General features: G+C 34.2%; 1 long non-coding RNA gene across 1 annotated transcript; it reads left to right on the top strand.

The window, feature by feature from the left end:
- Window positions 1-13,808: 13,808 nt before the first annotated feature.
- On the top strand, window positions 13,809-14,908 carry LOC127651246 (uncharacterized). Its single transcript, XR_007971556.1, has 3 exons — window positions 13,809-13,865; window positions 14,159-14,236; window positions 14,768-14,908. It is a non-coding gene; the product is annotated as an uncharacterized LOC127651246 (long non-coding RNA).
- Window positions 14,909-21,998: the final 7,090 nt, after the last annotated feature.

The following is a 21,998-nucleotide window of genomic DNA, read 5'->3' as shown; positions in this document are numbered from 1 at the left end:
AGATCAGTCGTCCTAAGTATTCCACTTGTGGCTGGCAATACTGTAGTTTTGTTTTGGATGCTTTATGTCCTCCTTGTGCTAACTTAGTAAGTACTTTAATAGAATCTCTATGACACTGTTCCAATGATGTGGAGCAGATCATTAAATCATTTACATACTGCAGCATAACGCTGTCTATTATTAGGTCTTCTAAGTCAGCTTTGAGAACTTGATTAAATATATGTGGTGAGTGTTTAAATCCTTGTGGCATTCGTTTGTAAGTATACTGTTTTCCAGCATATGTGAATGCAAATAAGTATCTACTTTCCTTTGCATCGGAAACGCTGAAGAAGGCAGAACATAAATCATTCACGGTAAAGTATTTGGCATTAGGTGGGACATTTGTCAGCAGTGTGTGTGGGTTTGGAACATCAGCTGGCCAATCCTCTACTATATCATTTATTGCTCGTAAATCATGTACTAGTCGCCACTTAGATTTGTTTGCTTTGATTACAGGAAAAATTGGAGTATTACAATAACTGTTTGTTTCCACCAATACTCCTGCTTTTACTAGACCATCTATAGTGTCTTTTATGCCTGTTTCAGCCTCAGGCCGCAAAGGGTACTGCGATTTTCTTGGCAGACGTGCACCTGGCTTAAGTCGTATTCTTATTGGACTGGCTGACTTTACCAGTCCTACATCTGTGTCATGCTGAGACCATATCTCATTTGGTACCTGACACTTGTTGTGGCAAAAAAATTATCAACCAACCATTATCACTGCGTAAGAGACTCTCTGACTCAAACAGTCTTTTAAAATAAATGTATTCTTGCAAGAAGGACCCAGTCATTACACAGCAAACCGTCTGTGTCGTGAGAGAGTGTTTTTTATCAGGCAGGGCTGCCTTTCTTATACATTCCAACCCCCCTTCTTTCACTAAAATGACTGTACATCTCTCATAATGCATGCAAAAATGTTGCAAGGGTTCATTTTGTCCCCTCATGCACTTCATAGCTGCATTCATGTGAAAATATTGAAAAGTCATATTTATTGAAAAAGTAGTTAATCTTAGTGAGATATGACTCCAAAAAGCTGCCTAATCTTAAAAAGACGTATTTTGGCAATTGAGATCTAATTTAAGATATTTGCACATATCTTACAATACACTGCTATCTTCATTATAATGACTGTACATCTCTCATAATGCATGCAAACATGTTGCAAGGATTCATTTTGTCCCCTCATGCACTTCATAGCTGCATTCATGTGAAAATATTGAAAAGTCATATTTATTGAAAAAGTAAATCTTGGTGACATATGACTAAAAAGCTGCCTAATATTAAAAAGTGTATTTGGGCCTTTGAGATCTGATTTAAGATGTTTGAACATTTCTTACAATACACTGCTATCTTCATTATAATGACTGTTTATCTCTTATAACGCATGCAGACATGTTATAAAGATGCATTTTGAACTCTCAGTTACTTTCATGTGAAAATACTAAAAATGTCCTTTTTTTTTTTTTTTTTTAAAGTTGTTCATTTTAATGAGATATGACTCCAAACAGCAGCCAACCATAAAAAGTTGAATTTGGGCTTTTGAGAGCTGTATTAAGAAGTTTGCACATTTCTTTCTTAAAACACATATTTATTTCTTCATTATAATGACTGTACATCTCTCATAATGCATGCAAACATGTTGCAAGGATTCATTTTGTCCCCTCATGCACTTCATAGCTGCATTCATGTGAAAATATTGAAAAGTCATATTTATTGAAAAAGTAGTTAATCTTGGTGACATATGACTAAAAAGCTGCCTAATATTAAAAAGTGTATTTTGGCCCTTGAGATCTGATTTAAGATATTTGCACATATCTTACAATACACTGCTATCTTCACTACAAGAACTGTATATCTCTTAAGACGCATGCACACATGTTGCAAGGATTCATTTTGACCTATCATTTACTTCAAGGCTACTTTTTGAAAATACCTAACAGTCATGTTTTTTGAAAAAGTTGATAATTTTAATGAGATATGACTCCAAACAGCAGTCCAATCATAAAAAGTTGAATTTGGGCCTTTGAGAGCTGTATTAAGAAGTTTGCACATTTCTTTCTTAAAACACATATTTCTTCATTATAATGACTGTACATCTCTCATAATGCATACAAACATGTTGCAAGGATTCATTTTGTCTCCTCATGCACTTCATAGCTGCATTCATGTGAAAACACTGAAAAGTCATATTTACTGAAAAGTAGTTAATCTTGGTGACATTTAACTCTAAAAAGCTGCCTAATATTAAAAAGTGTATTTTGGCCTTTGAGACCTGATTTAAGATGTTTGATAATTTCTTTCAATACACTGCTATCTTCACTATAATGACTGTTTATCTCTTATAACGCATGCACAAATGTTGTAATGATGCATTTTGAACTCTCATTTACTTCATAGTGAAAATACTAAAATGTCCTCTTTTTTTAAAAGTTGATAATTTTAATGAGATATAACTCCAAACAGCAAGTCCAAACAAAAAAGATGAATTTGGGCCTTTGAGAGCTGTAGTAAGACGTTTGCACTTTTCTTTCTTAAAAAAAATATTTCTTCATTATAATGACTGTACATCTCTTATAATGCATGCAAACATATTGCAAGGATTCATTTTGTCCCCTCATGCACTTCAGAGCTACTTTTATGTGAAAATACTTAAAAGTCATGTTTTTTGAAAAAGTTGATAATTTTAATGAGATATGACTCCAAACAGCAGTCCAATCATAAAAAGTTGAATTTGGGCCTTTGAGAGCTGTATTAAGTAGTTTGCACATTTCTTTCTTAAAACACATATTTCTTCATTATAATGACTGTACATCTCTCATAATGCATGCAAACATGTTGCAAGGATTCATTTTGTCCCCTCATGCACTTCATAGCTGCATTCATGTGAAAACACTGAAAAGTCATATTTACTGAAAAGTAGTTAATCTTGGTGACATTTAACTCTAAAAAGCTGCCTAATATTAAAAAGTGTATTGTGGCCTTTGAGATCTGATTTAAGATGTTTGATCATTTCTTTCAATACACTGCTATCTTCACTCTAATGACTGTTTATCTCTTATAACGCATGCACACATGTTGTAATGATGCATTTTGAACTCTCATTTACTTCATAGTGAAAATACTAAAATGTCCTCTTTTTTTAAAAGTTGATAATTTTAATGAGATATAACTCCAAACAGCAGTCCAAACAAAAAAGATGAATTTGGGCCTTTGAGAGCTGTATTAAGACGTTTGCACTTTTCTTTCTTAAAAACATATTTCTTCATTATAATGACTGTACATATCTCATAATGCATGCAAACATGTTGCAAGGATTCATTTTGTCCCCTCATGCACTTCAGAGCTACTTTTATGTGAAAATACTTAAAAGTCATGTTTTTTGAAAAATTTGATAATTTTAATGAGATATGACTCCAAACAGCAGTCCAATCATAAAAAGTTGAATTTGGGCCTTTGAGAGCTGTATTAAATAGTTTGCACATTTCTTTCTTAAAACACATATTTCTTCATTATAATGACTGTACATCTCTCATAATGCATGCAAACATGTTGCAAGGATTCATTTTGTCCCCTCATGCACTTCATAACCGCATTCATATGAAAATACTGAAAAGTCATATTTATTGAAAAAGTAGTTAATCTTGGTGACATATGACTCTAAAACGCTGCCTAATATTAAAAAGTGTATTTTGGCCCTTGAGATCTGATTTAAGATGTTTGAACATTTCTTACGATACACTGCTATCTTCACTATAATGACTGTTTATCTCTTATAACGCATGCACACATGTTGTAATGATGCATTTGAACTCTCATTTTCTTCATAGTTACTTTCATGTGAAAATACTAAAATGTCCTCTTTTTTTTTAAAGTTGATAATTTTAATGAGATATGACTCCAAACAGCAGTCCAATCATAAAAAGTTGAATGTGGGCCTTTGAGAGCTGTATTAAGTAGTTTGCACATTTCTTTCTTAAAACACATATTTCTTCATTATAATGACTGTACATCTCTCATAATGCATGCAAACATGTTGCAAGGATTCATTTTGTCCCCTCATGCACTTCATAGCTGCATTCATGTGAAAACACTGAAAAGTCATATTTACTGAAAAGTAGTTAATCTTGGTGACATTTAACTCTAAAAAGCTGCCTAATATTAAAAAGTGTATTGTGGCCTTTGAGATCTGATTTAAGATGTTTGATCATTTCTTTCAATACACTGCTATCTTCACTATAATGACTGTTTATCTCTTATAACGCATGCACACATGTTGTAATGATGCATTTTGAACTCTCATTTACTTCATAGTGAAAATACTAAAATGTCCTCTTTTTTTAAAAGTTGATAATTTTAATGAGATATAACTCCAAACAGCAGTCCAAACAAAAAAGATGAATTTGGGCCTTTGAGAGCTGTATTAAGACGTTTGCACTTTTCTTTCTTAAAAAACATATTTCTTCATTATAATGACTGTACATATCTCATAATGCATGCAAACATGTTGCAAGGATTCATTTTGTCCCCTCATGCACTTCAGAGCTACTTTTATGTGAAAATACTTAAAAGTCATGTTTTTTGAAAAATTTGATAATTTTAATGAGATATGACTCCAAACAGCAGTCCAATCATAAAAAGTTGAATTTGGGCCTTTGAGAGCTGTATTAAATAGTTTGCACATTTCTTTCTTAAAACACATATTTCTTCATTATAATGACTGTACATCTCTCATAATGCATGCAAACATGTTGCAAGGATTCATTTTGTCCCCTCATGCACTTCATAACCGCATTCATATGAAAATACTGAAAAGTCATATTTATTGAAAAAGTAGTTAATCTTGGTGACATATGACTCTAAAACGCTGCCTAATATTAAAAAGTGTATTTTGGCCCTTGAGATCTGATTTAAGATGTTTGAACATTTCTTACGATACACTGCTATCTTCACTATAATGACTGTTTATCTCTTATAACGCATGCACACATGTTGTAATGATGCATTTGAACTCTCATTTTCTTCATAGTTACTTTCATGTGAAAATACTAAAATGTCCTCTTTTTTTTTAAAGTTGATAATTTTAATGAGATATGACTCCAAACAGCAGTCCAATCATAAAAAGTTGAATGTGGGCCTTTGAGAGCTGTATTAAGTAGTTTGCACATTTCTTTCTTAAAACACATATTTCTTCATTATAATGACTGTACATCTCTCATAATGCATGCAAACATGTTGCAAGGATTCATTTTGTCCCCTCATGCACTTCATAGCTGCATTCATGTGAAAACACTGAAAAGTCATATTTACTGAAAAGTAGTTAATCTTGGTGACATTTAACTCTAAAAAGCTGCCTAATATTAAAAAGTGTATTGTGGCCTTTGAGATCTGATTTAAGATGTTTGATCATTTCTTTCAATACACTGCTATCTTCACTATAATGACTGTTTATCTCTTATAACGCATGCACACATGTTGTAATGATGCATTTTGAACTCTCATTTACTTCATAGTGAAAATACTAAAATGTCCTCTTTTTTTAAAAGTTGATAATTTTAATGAGATATAACTCCAAACAGCAGTCCAAACAAAAAAGATGAATTTGGGCCTTTGAGAGCTGTATTAAGACGTTTGCACTTTTCTTTCTTAAAAAACATATTTCTTCATTATAATGACTGTACATATCTCATAATGCATGCAAACATGTTGCAAGGATTCATTTTGTCCCCTCATGCACTTCAGAGCTACTTTTATGTGAAAATACTTAAAAGTCATGTTTTTTGAAAAATTTGATAATTTTAATGAGATATGACTCCAAACAGCAGTCCAATCATAAAAAGTTGAATTTGGGCCTTTGAGAGCTGTATTAAATAGTTTGCACATTTCTTTCTTAAAACACATATTTCTTCATTATAATGACTGTACATCTCTCATAATGCATGCAAACATGTTGCAAGGATTCATTTTGTCCCCTCATGCACTTCATAACCGCATTCATATGAAAATACTGAAAAGTCATATTTATTGAAAAAGTAGTTAATCTTGGTGACATATGACTCTAAAACGCTGCCTAATATTAAAAAGTGTATTTTGGCCCTTGAGATCTGATTTAAGATGTTTGAACATTTCTTACGATACACTGCTATCTTCACTATAATGACTGTTTATCTCTTATAACGCATGCACACATGTTGTAATGATGCATTTGAACTCTCATTTTCTTCATAGTTACTTTCATGTGAAAATACTAAAATGTCCTCTTTTTTTTAAAGTTGATAATTTTAATGAGATATGACTCCAAACAGCAGTCCAATCATAAAAAGTTGAATGTGGGCCTTTGAGAGCTGTATTAAGTAGTTTGCACATTTCTTTCTTAAAACACATATTTCTTCATTATAATGACTGTACATCTCTCATAATGCATGCAAACATGTTGCAAGGATTCATTTTGTCCCCTCATGCACTTCATAGCTGCATTCATGTGAAAACACTGAAAAGTCATATTTACTGAAAAGTAGTTAATCTTGGTGACATTTAACTCTAAAAAGCTGCCTAATATTAAAAAGTGTATTGTGGCCTTTGAGATCTGATTTAAGATGTTTGATCATTTCTTTCAATACACTGCTATCTTCACTATAATGACTGTTTATCTCTTATAACGCATGCACACATGTTGTAATGATGCATTTTGAACTCTCATTTACTTCATAGTGAAAATACTAAAATGTCCTCTTTTTTTAAAAGTTGATAATTTTAATGAGATATAACTCCAAACAGCAGTCCAAACAAAAAAGATGAATTTGGGCCTTTGAGAGCTGTATTAAGACGTTTGCACTTTTCTTTCTTAAAAAACATATTTCTTCATTATAATGACTGTACATATCTCATAATGCATGCAAACATGTTGCAAGGATTCATTTTGTCCCCTCATGCACTTCAGAGCTACTTTTATGTGAAAATACTTAAAAGTCATGTTTTTTGAAAAATTTGATAATTTTAATGAGATATGACTCCAAACAGCAGTCCAATCATAAAAAGTTGAATTTGGGCCTTTGAGAGCTGTATTAAATAGTTTGCACATTTCTTTCTTAAAACACATATTTCTTCATTATAATGACTGTACATCTCTCATAATGCATGCAAACATGTTGCAAGGATTCATTTTGTCCCCTCATACACTTCATAACCGCATTCATATGAAAATACTGAAAAGTCATATTTATTGAAAAAGTAGTTAATCTTGGTGACATATGACTCTAAAACGCTGCCTAATATTAAAAAGTGTATTTTGGCCCTTGAGATCTGATTTAAGATGTTTGAACATTTCTTACGATACACTGCTATCTTCACTATAATGACTGTTTATCTCTTATAACGCATGCACACATGTTGTAATGATGCATTTGAACTCTCATTTTCTTCATAGTTACTTTCATGTGAAAATACTAAAATGTCCTCTTTTTTTTTAAAGTTGATAATTTTAATGAGATATGACTCCAAACAGCAGTCCAATCATAAAAAGTTGAATGTGGGCCTTTGAGAGCTGTATTAAGAAGTTTGCACATTTCTTTCTTAAAACACATATTTCTTCATTATAATGACTGTACATCTCTGTAGGGTATGCAGGTCAGGTTTGGGGAAATGTATAATTAATTTCAATGATCGTAATCAATGATTAATCAGACGATTTGACCCGGATACCCATACACATTGTAAAAACGCCCCAAAAAGGGCTTATAGTGGTCTGCTTCAAATATATATAGATAATTAAACACCACAAATTATAATTAATTAGGAATATACATTATATGCAGACAGGCTATATTAATTTAATTAGACCCTCAATGGAATTGACCCGTAGGCTACTGCAACCAGTCAGTTCGTCCAGCGAACGGCTTTGCTAAATATTCCTGATCAATTCCCTTGAAGGTCCATTCTTAGTTATAAGCATACTCATCAAAGCACGTTAACTTACTTTGATAATATCAGCTCGTAGCTTAAAATCGCACATTAAAGAGGCTTTGTCTTATGATCAACAAACACAAACAATCAAGCATATAATTGGGTTTAATACAATGAACTAGAATATATCACTACACTTGACAAACAGACACTCAACATGTAACATAAAATAAACATAAAATAAACATAAAATAAACAGAGTAGAAGCAATAAGGAAAATAAAGAGATTATTAAGGATAGCAACTTATTACAACAATTAACCCTTTGAAGCCACCAAGGAAATTACACACTCTAACGCGTTTGAATTTCAGGTGAAATAATACTTGCATAAAGGAACTCTGTGTGTCGCTGAGCAAGTCTGCACGTATGTCGGGTCCTCGTGGCGTCCTTTGAGACGGAGGATTTCGGTTCGGTGTTTCCAGAGCGTGGAGTTGAAACTCACTTGTTGAGAGAGAGTTGAAGGATTGTTCCGAGAAGTTGCAATGTTCAGCAGAAGAGAAGAGAAAAATGTAAGATGGCTTGAAGAGATCCGGGAGAAGTCCAAGGGAGGTCCAGAAGTGAAGTAAGAGGAGAGGAGTTGAAAAGGAAGAGAGAGGAAGAAGATAAGAGCTAAGAGGAAGAACTAAGCTGTAAGGAGATGAGGGAAGTAAGAGAGCGAAGGTCCGTTGTTGGTGCAATTTATGCCCTTAGAAAACGTGTCCCACCTTTCACTGGCTCGACCAATGAGAAGGGTTTGGGTTCCAGGCGGGAATTTGGTTTATTGCTCTTTTGTTCTCACATTTCTCATTGCATGTGCAAGAAAGAAAACTAGGAAATATACTTGTAATACTAATATGTTGTTGTTATCGACGTATCATGTACACAGTCATTTCAATCTTCGAAATACCAAGTTATAGAGACCAAATATGCCACACATATGATTTCGGGTAACCATGGTATGCAAAGTCTGAAACATTAACCCATTAGAGTTTGCAAGAAACATAGACCAAACAACATTTAGGAAAATTATGAGATGGAACATAAGATACATGTCAATATTTTTATCACATGGATTATATATATATATATATATATATATATATATATATATATATATATATATATATAGGATTAAAAGGGGTAATTTCTCCTTCTCAGTACGAATTTGGTGAGAATCAGCCCTGACTGAGCCTTCCTTTGGGGGTCGTAAAATTCTTCTTCCTTTGGGCAGGAGAATGAATCCTTTGTCCCGTCAGGCTCATTTGCATGTATATGACTGTGTTTATGACGGTAAGAGATTTTGGGCTGAATGACTCAAAAGATGGTAAACATAGCTGAAATACCATTCTAAGGTGACCTTATATTTATTTTCGGCTAGGACAAATCGTAAGGTTTAATTTGATACCAAGAAAGATGTACTTGGTTCACTTAGACGTGGATATACACTGTTAGGCTATTAAATATAAGATCACCTTATTAACTATAACAGGTTTTACTACACTACTAAACTAATTTCAACTAGTTTTGATCTATCATCAGACAAATAAACACACAGGGATTAAAACATATTTCATTAGACATACATTTCTAAGTTTAAAACTGAAAAACACACACATCCTCTGTTGCCAACTATTCACGTGCCCTTTTCTCACGTGGTGAAACACAGAGTATCACATGGGAGGGGGTTTTTAGAAAGCACCACGAGGATCCTCTGTCAATAGTTCATTGTCTCTTTGTCAATACATTTATTGTGCTCGTGGAGACTAATTGGAACAGTAAGTTCTTGTTTTCATGAACCTGCTGAGTTAATGATTATCCTTCATTGATTCCTCCAGACACTACATCTCTCATAATGCATGCAAACATGTTGCAAGGTTTCAATTTGTCCCCTCATGCACTTTCATAGCTGCATTCATGTGAAAATACTGAAAAGTCATATTTATTGAAAAAGTAGTTAATCTTGGTGACATATGTCTCTAAAAAGCTGCCTAATATTAAAAAGTGTATTTTGGCCCTTGAGATCTGATTTAAGATGTTTGAACATTTCTTACAATACACTGCTATCTTCACTATAATGACTGTTTATCTCTTATAACGCATGCAAACATGTTGTAATGATGCATTTTGAACTCTCATTTACTTCATAGTTACTTTCATGTGAAAATAAAGAATAAACCTCTTTTTTTTAAAAGTTGATAATTTTAATGAGATATGACTCCAAACAGCAGTCCAAACATAAAAAGTTGAATTTGGGCCTTTGAGAGCTGTATTAAGAAGTTTGCACTTTTCTTTCTTAAAACACATATTTCTTCATTATAATGACTATACATCTCTCATAATGCATGCAAACATGTTGCAAGGATTCATTTTGTCCCCTAATGCTCTTCAGAGCTGCTTTTATATGAAAATACCTAACAGTCATGTTTTTTGAAAAAGTTTATAATTTTAATGAGATATGACTCCAAACAGCAGTCCAATCATAAAAAGTTGAATTTGGGCCTTTGAGAGCTGTATTAAGTAGTTTGCACATTTCTTTCTTAAAACACATATTTCTTCATTATAATGACTGTACATCTCTCATAATGCATGCAAACATGTTGCAAGGATTCATTTTGTCCCCTCATGCACTTCATAGCTGCATTCATGTGAAAACACTGAAAAGTCATATTTACTGAAAAAGTAGTTAATCTTGGTGAGATATGACTCCAAAAAGCTGCCTAATCTTTAAAAGATGTATTTTGGCCATTGAAATCTGATTTAAGATGTTTGAACATTTCTAACAATACACTGCTAGCTTCACTATTTGACTGTTTATCTCTTATAACGCATGCAGACATGTTGTAATGATGCATTTTGAACTCTCATTTCCTTCATAGTTACTTTCATGTGAAAATACTAAAATGTCCTTTTTTTTTTTTTTAAAGTTGATAATTGTAATGAGATATGACTCTAAACAGCAGTCCAATCATAAAAAGTTGAATTTGGGCTTTTGAGAGCCGTATTAAGAAGTTTGCACATTTCTTTCTTAAAACACATATTTCTTCATTATAATGACTGTACATCTCTCATAATGCATGCAAACATTGTTGCAAGGTTTCAATTTGTCCCCTCATGCACTTCATAGCTGCATTCATGTGAAAATACTGAAAAGTCATATTTATTGAAAAAGTAGTTAATCTTGGTGAGATATGACTCTAAAAAGCTGCCTAATATTAAAAAGTGTATTTTGGCCCTTGAGATCTGATTTAAGATGTTTGAACATTTCTTACAATACACTTCTATCTTCACTATAATGACTGTTTATCTCTTATAACGCATGCACACATGTTGTAATGATGCATTTTGAACTCTCATTTACTTCATAGTTACTTTCATGTGAAAATACTAAAATGTCCTCTTTCTTTTAAAAGTTGATAATTTTAATGAGATATGACTCCAAACAGCAGTCCAATCATTAAAAGTTGAATTTGGGCCTTTGAGAGCTGTATTAAGAAGTTTGCACATTTCTTTCTCAAAACACATATTTCTTCATTATAATAACTGTACATCTCTCATAATGCATGCAAACATGTTGCAAGGATTCATTTTGTCCCCTCATGCACTTCATAGCTGCATTCATGTGAAAATACTGAAAAGTCATATTTATTGAAAAAGTAGTTAATCTTAGTGAGATATGACTCCAAAAAGCTGCCTAATCTTAAAAAGACGTATTTTGGCAATTGAGATCTGATTTAAGATATTTGCACATATCTTACAATACACTGCTATCTTCACTATAATGACTGTTTGTCTCTTATAACGCATGCACACATGTTGCAAGGATTCATTTTGTCCCCTCATGCACTTCATAGCTGCATTCATGTGAAAACACTGAAAAGTCATATTTACTGAAAAAGTAATTAATCTTGGTGAGATACCCAGATAGCAAAAAATGTCCGCACGGCTTCTTTTTGCCGCCGTCCCCAAGCTGTCGGCTATAGGTGCGTCCCACTGGCGGGGATGAAACGTTTGCCGCCGAATTCGTCACTCCCATTTCTTGCGAGATGCCGCCGGCGATCAGACGGCGGGCTACCCGCTTCATTTTCTCTGGCGGTTGCCTCGCGGCAATCGACCGCGGCCGGCCGGCGGCAATCGACCGCGGCAGGCCGGCGGCAAGCCGCTTTGAAATACAAGGACAGCTTAGACTCTCAAAATCGACCAGCCATGTTGGCTATTATTATTTTTTGCTCCAAAGCCATTAGGGTTTATAACAGATCCTTGACTCTTGATTCCATGATAAGGTAAGGTTTAGGAAATGACATTTAAATTACTTTGAAACTCTGAAGCGATTATACAGTAATATATGTAAAATATATTGAATTATTTATGCACAGGTGAAAATTGTTTACATTTCTTTGATTGATGCACATTGAGACATGCACCAATAAACCAAAAATAATTCCTTTTTGTAAAACTTAAGCTACTTGGCAATAAATATCTTTATGATTCTGATTAGGTTTTAAAATAGATATTTAATACAGGGTATGAACAATTTAGCAGAATAAATTGATGAAGTTAGACTTTTCACCAATGCCTGTATCAGTGAACAGTGAAAGACATCTGCAACATGGCCAAAATATCGGGTATACTTTAATTAGTTTTTATTAATTTGTAACCATGGTGATATCTATCATAAACATGAAAATCCCTGTTTTGACGTGAAGGATAAACTCAATGAAAAAACGAAATTATCCTCTGGTTTCACAGTTGCGCAGAAATTTCGTTTATGTCTACATTTTTTCCAACCTCAATTTTTTTTGTTATTTTACCTTTTACAGGTTTTGCAATAATGACCTGTACAAATGTTTAAGAAAGTGTTAAAGTCCCTGTAAAGGCAATAAAAAAAATCTAAACGCATTATAAATGTTCAAAATGTATTGCTAAAACACATGACAAAGACTGAACTGTGAAGTTCCGCTGTCGCCATATCTGTTTCCGGTTTACTTGCGCGTCGCCCAAAATGGCTTTTTACTCGATGTCTCCAGAATCTTCCGAAAATACGCGTCAGCGATGTTCATCGCATTGTTGATGCCTGGTCCCCTGCTCCGACAAGAGGGACAAGGGCTTTAAACTCTACATATCGAGTTATCTGCACAAATACAAGGGTAAGTATTTTAATCTAATGTAGTGTGCCGGCAGATAGCGGCTAAGCTAGTTCGCCACGTGTTCATTTTTAATGTAACGTTAGTATAGAAGCTTGTTTTTTCTTAGTTTTAAAGCAGACTGTTTGTTAATTTTTGTGATAATTGTGATATCAATTATATTAACTTGGTCTCCTCTCAGTTTCTAATAAAGTTCAGGACACCGGTGAGTCACTGTCAGGGCATTGTGTTACAGGTCCATGAGAAAAGCAGATAAACCTCACAGTTTGAGTGTATGGTGAAGCTAGAATTAATAAGACCGCAGTTATAGGCTTGTTACTTTAATAGCCCGTTGTTCCTGGGGACTCGGCTAAGGTTATTCATGTTTAATGTAACTCAAATCAAATGAAAACAGTTATTGTAGGCAGGTAAGTTTCCCTAGCTGGTCCCCTCTGTGTAAAATGCGTTCTTATTCAAGTTTTCAACTCAGTCATTCGTTTAAGATGCAATCTTGTGTTATAAGTATTAGGCTATCATGATTATACAGTGAGCAAGCTATATAAATAAGTATTTAATATAATAAAAGTGTAGAGCAACAACCGAGGGTGTAAGGTAAAGGCTGAATATTGTAGATTTATTACAATATGTTGCATGTTTGAATTAAAATACCTGTGGATATGCAACTTCCCACTAATAAAAGTTTTATTCAAAAGGAGCACACTCTACAAAGGCCTGACTGGAGATTTGCCTGATCTATCCGTCCTTCAGGTGAGTAGGGATATAACAATAGCACATTTCACTGTACAGTATGATATATCAACCAAAATCTGTATACCAATATTTCATTTTCTTTTTCCTCCCTTTTACAAACAAATATTCTGCTTCAAAGAAAAAAAATGAAATTGATGTTATCATAAGGGTTCTTCATTATGAACTTGTATGCCATGCATAACATACTGTGGATGGAAATTACAGGGAAAGTTACTGGTATGATAATTGTGGTTATATTATATTACTATTATATTTAGTGTATTGCTAATCAATATATTTTTACTTCCCAGATGACAGCGGCTCGCTTCAAGAGCAGGTGAAGCAAGTTGGGACAATGTTGAAGACATTTGCTCGCACTGGGCAATCAGGTACAACTTGCAAACAACACCTGTGGTTGTTGGTTTAATTCCCACTGGGTCCACCTGTACATGTAGTACACCTAGATATAAATGTCATAGTTTAGTAGTTGAAGGACCAGGACTGACTACTTTATTCTTTTATTCTGGGAACCCCTGTAGGTGCAGATCAAACCCTAATGCTGCGACGTCTTGGAATTTGGCGATGTTGTACGTAGCATGGACGACAAAATGCTATGCTGCAACGTTTCAGTGCCAATGTGTCTGTTGGAGAGTTTTCCCTGCCAGGGGATCTGTTACTGCCCCCTAGACACCCAGGAAGATTTGGCGTTGTGTGACAACAGTTTGAGGCAGGATAAAGAGCTACAGCAACGATTTGTAAGTGTGCCGATTTCGTTTATAACGCCATAGGGTAATCTAAAAAGTAAAATTAAGATCGTACACTGCATATTCTACAGTCTGAATCCACAGCCTGTCACATTTTAAATTTATGAGAAGCTTCAGAGAAATGTAATTTGTAACATGTTTTTTTTGTATTTTCAGCTTCGGTTTTTGGCAATCAAATGTGGGAGGGACCTAAAGACAACCGTGTGGCGAATGCTTCAGAGTATCTTCTCTAATCACCTTTCCATCAATACAACCTGGACTGGTGTAGGGGATAAAGCATGTTTTAGAGACATGTTCCTGAAGACCATTGTTCAAAGTAAGTTGGATATTTTTTTATATTTAAGTAGATGTGTATGACCTTATTACCATTCAAATGGAATGACAGATCTTTATTTTCTACAGGAGCCATCCGGAAGAACCCGGCAACCCAGGATTCCACTGATGAGGCGATCCGGGTTAACGTTACGCGTTACCTGAAAGGAGCATCTGAACATGAAGGTGGAAAAAGGCGCCGCACAGCTGAGAGGGACCCACAGCCGACCCCTTAAACCTAGGCTGACTACTGACACCCCAGCATCACTGACAACTGGAACCCTTTCTTTATCCTGCAGTCAGTAACGTCAAGACCCCTAAAAAAGCCTGCTAAAAGTGTCAGACTACACTCACCCAATCCACACAGTTCACTGTGGAAATTGCTCTTTTTTTTTCTCTCTCTCGTGTCCCTGCTTTGAGGGCAGCTCCTTGGATGAATATGGGATGGTTTGTGCTTTTATACAGGCGCACGAGGAATCACTGAAGATATGCTAATTTGCACTGCCTCATTCTGGAGGTCGGGGAAAACCGGTGATTCTTAGCCCACTATGCCACACAGTCCCCAACCTCTCCAGACATTCTGATTGGCTGTGTTCTTTATAGCCAGATTATCTGCTGTTAATTATATTTATTCCCACTTGTTGGCATGTGTAAGTTGAATGTCAAAATGTATATTATACCTGTTATCCTGCACATTCCTTGATACCAAAGATCTCAATTATTTCATATACAATTTGCTGCTTATTTCATTGTTACAGTGCTTAACTATTCTATTTTTAAATATAGCTTGTAAATCCTAGATTATACATCTAATACTTGATATTTGCACATTATCTGGTATCAAATATTCTACTTACCGTGACTTTAGTATTGGCTTATTTCATTCCGTCAGTGCTTAACAATTCTATTATAGTTTGTAAATCCTATTTCATACCTCTGATACTTGATATTGCACATTAACTAGTACCAAAAATTCTACTTTCATTCCATCACAGTGCTTAACTGTTATTCTATTGTCACATATAGCTTGTAAATCCTTGTGCCACAGTCAGCATTGCAGTTGGTATATTCTACTCCAGAGCTTTACTCTAAATTATTACCACTTAACCTATTGTTAGAAATGAGTTGTAAATATGATGTTATACCTCAATTTATTTGGTATCCTGCACTTTCTTTGGTACCAAATATCCTCATTGCTTGTGTTTACTGGTAATTCTTTTCATCCCAGAGCTGACCTCTTTATATTATTAACAATTATTGTAAGTGTTACAATAGTGTCTTTAAAAAAAAAAAAGAAATTGGAAACCTGCATGTTCTTTTGTGTGTGTGTGTATAAATAATGTTTGTATTTTTCTGTTGTTTATATTTCAGTGATCTGACATCTTGTTTCAATGACAGTTACTGTACTTTGAAATGTGGAATTAAAACGCCAAATGGAAATTTGTCTGGTTTGATCAATCATTATTCTTGATAAACTGCATGCTATAAATATATATATATATATATATATATATATATATATATATATATATATATATATATATACAATAAGCGGCGGCAGATTGCTCGAAAAAAGCGTTTGCCTCCGACGGTCCGCCTTCGATATAACGGCGGCGGCTGGCCAGCGGGCCGTCCGCGTATCGAAGGCGGTAGGAAGGCGGCTGCCGCTATTTAAAAGCGGCTGCCGCCGGCGGACCACCGTCAAAACGTGTTTGCGATATCGCCATTCTGCCGCTTCTACTGCCGCCGGCGGACCGCCGACTTATTGCTATCTGGGTATGACTCCAAAAAGCTGCCTAATCTTAAAAAGACGTATTTTGGCAATTGAGATCTGATTTAAGATATTTGCACATATCTTACAATACACTGCTATCTTCACTATAATGACTTTACATCTCTCATAATGCATGCAAACATGTTGCAAGGATTCATTTTGACCTATCATTTACTTCAGAGCTACTTTTATGTGAAAATACTTAACAGTCATGTTTTTTGAAAACGTTGATACTTTTAATGAGATATGACTCCAAACAGCAATCCAATCATAAAAAGTTGAATTTGGGCCTTTGAGAGCTGTATTAAGAAGTTTGCACATTTCTTTCTTAGAACACATATTTCTTCATTATAATGACTGTACATCTCTCATAATGCATGCAAACATGTTGCAAGGATTCATTTTGTCCCCTCATGCACTTCAGAGCTGCATTCATGTGAAAATACTGAAAAGTCATATTTATTGAAAAAGTAGTTAATCTTGGTGACATATGACTCTAAAAAGCTGCCTAATATTAAAAAGTGTATTTTGGCCCTTGAGATCTGATTTAAGATGTTTGAACATTTCTTACAACACACTGCTATCTTCATTATAATGACTGTTCATCTCTTATAACGCATGCACACATGTTGTAATGATGCATTTTGTACTCTCATTTACTTCATAGTTACTTTTATTTGAAAATACTAAAATGTCCTTTTTTTTTTTTTTTTAAAGTTGATAATTTTAATGAGATATGACTCCAAACACCCGTGACCCTGTACACAGGATAAGCGGTTGACGATGGATGGATGGATGGATGGATGGATGGATGGATGGATGACTCCAAACAGCAGTCCAACCATAAAAAGTTGAATTTGGGCTTTTGAGAGCCGTATTAAGAAGTTTGCACTTTTCTTTCTTAAAACACATATTTCTTCATTATAATGACTGTACATCTCTCATAATGCATGCAAACATGTTGCAAGGATTCATTTTGTCCCCTCATGCACTTCATAGCTGCATTCATGTGAAAATACTGAAAAGTCATATTTATTGAAAAAGTAGTTAATCTTAGTGAGATATGACTCCAAAAAGCTGCCTAATCTTAAAAAGATGTATTTTGGCAATTGAGATATGATTTAAGATATTTGCACATATCTTACAATACACTGCTATCTTCACTATAATGACTGTTTATCTCTTATAACGCATGCACACATGTTGTAATGTTGCATTTTGATCTCTCATTTACTTCATAGCTACTTTTTTGTAAAAATTCTGAAATGTCCTGGTTTTTGAAAAAGTTTAAAATTATAATGAGATATGACTCCAAATAGCAGTCCAATCATAAAAAGTTGAATTTGGGCCTTTGAGAGCTGTATTAAGAAGTTTGCACATTTCTTTCTTAAAACACATATTTCTTCATTATAATGACTGTACATCTCTCATAATGCATGCAAACATGTTGCAAGGATTCATTTTGACCCCTCTTGCACTTCATATCTGCATTCATTTGAAAATACTGAAAAGTCATATTTATTGAAAAAGTATTTAATCTTGCTGAGATATGATTCCAAAAAACTGCCTAATCTTAAAAAGATGTATTTTGGCCATTGTGATCTGATTTATGATGTTTGCACATTTCTTACTACAGAGCTATCTTAACTATAATGACTTTACATCTCTTATAACGCATGGATACATGTTGTAATGTTGCATTTTGATCTCTCATTTACTTCATAGCTACTTTTTTGTAAAAATTCTGAAATGTCCTGGTTTTTGAAAAAGTTGAAAATTATAATGAGATATGACTCCAAATAGCAGTCCAATCATAAAAAGTTGAATTTGGGCCTTTGAGAGCTGTATTAAGAAGTTTGCACGTTTCTTTCTTAAAACACATATTTCTTCATTATAATGACTGTACATCTCTCATAATGCATGCATACATGTTGCAAGGATTCATTTTGACCCCTCATGCACTTCATAGCTGCTTTTATGTGAAATACTGAAAAGTCATATTTATTGAAAAAGTAGTTAATCTTGATGAGATATGACTCCAAACAGCAGTCCAATCATACAATTCTTTATTTTTGTCTTTGAGAGCTGATTCAAGATTTTTTAACATTTCTATCTTATTACACATATTTTCATTATAATGACTGTACATCTCTCATAATGCATGCAAACATGTTGCAAGGATTCATTTTGACCCCTCATGCACTTCATATCTGCATTTATGTGAAAATTCTGAAAAGTCATGTTTATTGAAAAAGTAGTTCCCCGTCTGTCGCTCTCTCGATGTTGTGTCGGAGAAGCACCACTAGGGGTCTCTCTTTAGTGCCGAATATGCCTCTGATCTATGAAAAAAGGCCAATGAGAAGTTGGCAGATAGTATTTGCATACCCCGTCCCCGAACATATGGGTATAAAGGTGAGGAAATATTATGAGTTAATTCAGAAATTTTCTTTGAAGCTGATGGTAGTGCATGCAGTCTGCTGCGAGTCACACACCAGTTCCTGCTTTTCGTTTAACGCTCTGCATGCTGTTTGATTGATGGCGCATAACAGTTGCTTTCTCCTTCTCTGCACGGCAGTGCAGCTTTTCCCCTGGGTGCTTTGACAGCGCAGACAATAACTCTTCATTGAGTTTATTTAAAGAGTGATTTCCCTTTTTGTGTAAAAGAGTATTTCCTCTAAAAGTTCAAAACACAGCAGCGTTGAACGTCCTTTTCAAGACTGGTCTTTTTAAAGAAGCCTTTCCTATACTGTCTGCCAACTTCTCAGTGGCCTTTTTTCATAGATCAGAGGCATATTCGGCGCACAAGAGAGACCCCTAGTGTCGCTTCTTCGACACAACGTCTCGTTCCCTCCATCAGGGAACGGAGGTTACATACGTAACCTAGACGTTATATTCAAGCAAATGGCAAAAGAGGACTAAAGAGATGATAAAATAACTAATAAGAAAATTATATTTTGTAACTTATGAAAGTAAACCTTAAATGTGAAAACTTCACATTCATGTGTCTGTTTTATGTTCTGTTTGGTCCAGTTTATGAGAGAATGCTATTTTAACATTATTAAATTAAACACTAGAAAGTTGTTTTTGATTTTTCTATGATTTTAAAAATGTCTGGAGAACAATTTAAATGCGAGAGCAACGTTATCAGTGCAAACTTGATCAACTAACAAAAGAAAGGCAGAGATTTGTATTTTTGTTAGGGACTGTCTGATGACGGGATTGAGGATGGCGGCAATGATACTCTGCTGACTTTGAGGGGAAATAAGCCTCTCTTGATGTCTTCAGACAGACAGAGATGGGCCCAACTTTAGAAAACGATAGATAGCAGATAGATAGATATTTTATTTTCCTTTTATTTATTTTTTGTTTGGTATACACAGAATAGGCCTTGATTGATCATGGGAAGCTGCCTTTGAGACTAAAATTAAAGGAAAATCAACTGAAGAATGATTTGGATCATTTAAAAATTGATCTTGGGGGCAGGTGAAGCCCATGGAGAAAGGTTAAGATTAAATTGTACATCATAACTTCCTCAAATATGAATGTTAATAACTTCATATTCATGTGTCTATTCTGTGCTTCTTTTGTCATCATTATGTGTATGTTGTTTCACTCATTCTGGTACTAGTTTCTCACCACTGCAGACAGCTGGGCAAGATGATTTTATATAAGTTACTAATACTGCAGGAGGAAATCCGGAGACAAAGAAGACTGAAAATGATGTTGGCTATTATCTGATTGATCCTCCTGTGCTCATTACTGCTGGTAATCATTACTGATTTGCCACTTATAATGTGGATTAAATTTCTCTGGAAAAGTTGATGTCAGTTGATACGATCACTTTATGATTTTCTAGAATGCCATCAATGGGGTTCAATGCCTGTGTCTAAATTGTTCAGAGGGTCTAAATTTAAATCCAGCAGCTAACCACTGATTTATTGATTTGAAGAGTAAATATTACAAACTCATGACAGTTATAGAGTTGCCTATTGGGTTGGTTACTCCCCTAAATTTTCCAGAGAGTACCCTCGTAATAAAAAAATGGAGGTTAGTGGGTGCTACAAAGAGTTGATTGAGTGTCTATTTCTATTACTACTATTTCCATTTGCCATAGTTAATACGTGAAAGTATCATTTTAGAGGTATAATAATGATTACTGTTAAATGATGATGAAACATTTGGATAAAAAAATTTAAGCGTCATGAGAAATTAAAAGTACGTAGTGTATTTTACTTACCAATTATTTCAAAACACAAGAAAAGAGAATTGTTTGAATTTCCATTGTGCCGCTTTACGACTTTATTCTGTTTAAACTTTTACTTACTTTTCTGTTAGTTTAAAAAGTTGATTTATATTATTTTATTAGATAGAATGGAAGTTCCTTCACCTGAGAAAGTGTAAGAAATGGAGAAAGTAGTAATAATAAATGATTACTTAATAATAATAAAAAAAAAGGATTATAATATTTTAATAATACGATAGGTGTTGTAAATGTAAAGCTCTGCTTGAACAGGAGGCTAAAAGAAAGTTGTATTGATTATATAGAGAATGTCGAAAAAGAAAGGTAAAGCTTGTGTTTTATTAAAGATTTGAAGGTTCTATGTATGATGTTTGAATGGACAGAATCCATTAATATAATCAATTATTATAAATATCACTATTTTTACTGTTGAAGAATAAATTCAATATATTACTGTAAGATTCTAAAATGAAAAAAGAAGAAACAGCTGTAATGAGATTAGAAACAGCTATTCAAACCCCACCCCAGTCTAAAATTGATAAGTGTCTGCTTGAAACTGAAACACAAGAGCAGATTTTGAAGGAAAATGTTTTGTTTTATTTTATTTTTATTTGATTTGATTTTTATATGTAGAATTATGTGCTTTGACAATAATGTTAGTGCGATATGAAGGAGATGTTCAAACAGCTCATCAGTTATTAAAGATTTAATATATTCTGAGGCCAATCTAAAGTTAAGGGTTTAGACTAAAGATAAGCGTATAAGTTGAACATTCATCTGAAAGAATAAATGTAGATTCAAAAACTATCTAGAGACTATTATTGAATTAAGGTGATGTTTTTAAATTAAGCTTCCTTGACAGGGCTTTGTTCTGATGTTAGTTCCCATTGTCTTGGTTGATTCACCAATTACATAATTAAAGATTGGGTGCTCAATTGAAGACTTTGAGATTAACATTTCACCCTGCTGAGAAAAGATAAAATTGTTTGCTGGTTTAAGCTGGACTCCCTGCCTGGCCAAGCGGGTGCTCAAGTGGTTTAGCTGGGAGGCAAGCTGTTCTA

The sequence above is a fragment of the Xyrauchen texanus genome, chromosome 11 (assembly GCF_025860055.1).
Source record: "Xyrauchen texanus isolate HMW12.3.18 chromosome 11, RBS_HiC_50CHRs, whole genome shotgun sequence".
Classification (NCBI taxonomy): Eukaryota; Metazoa; Chordata; class Actinopteri; order Cypriniformes; family Catostomidae; genus Xyrauchen; species Xyrauchen texanus.
The sequence above is the reverse complement of the archived record's forward strand: the minus strand, read 5'-3'. Positions and strand labels throughout refer to the sequence as shown.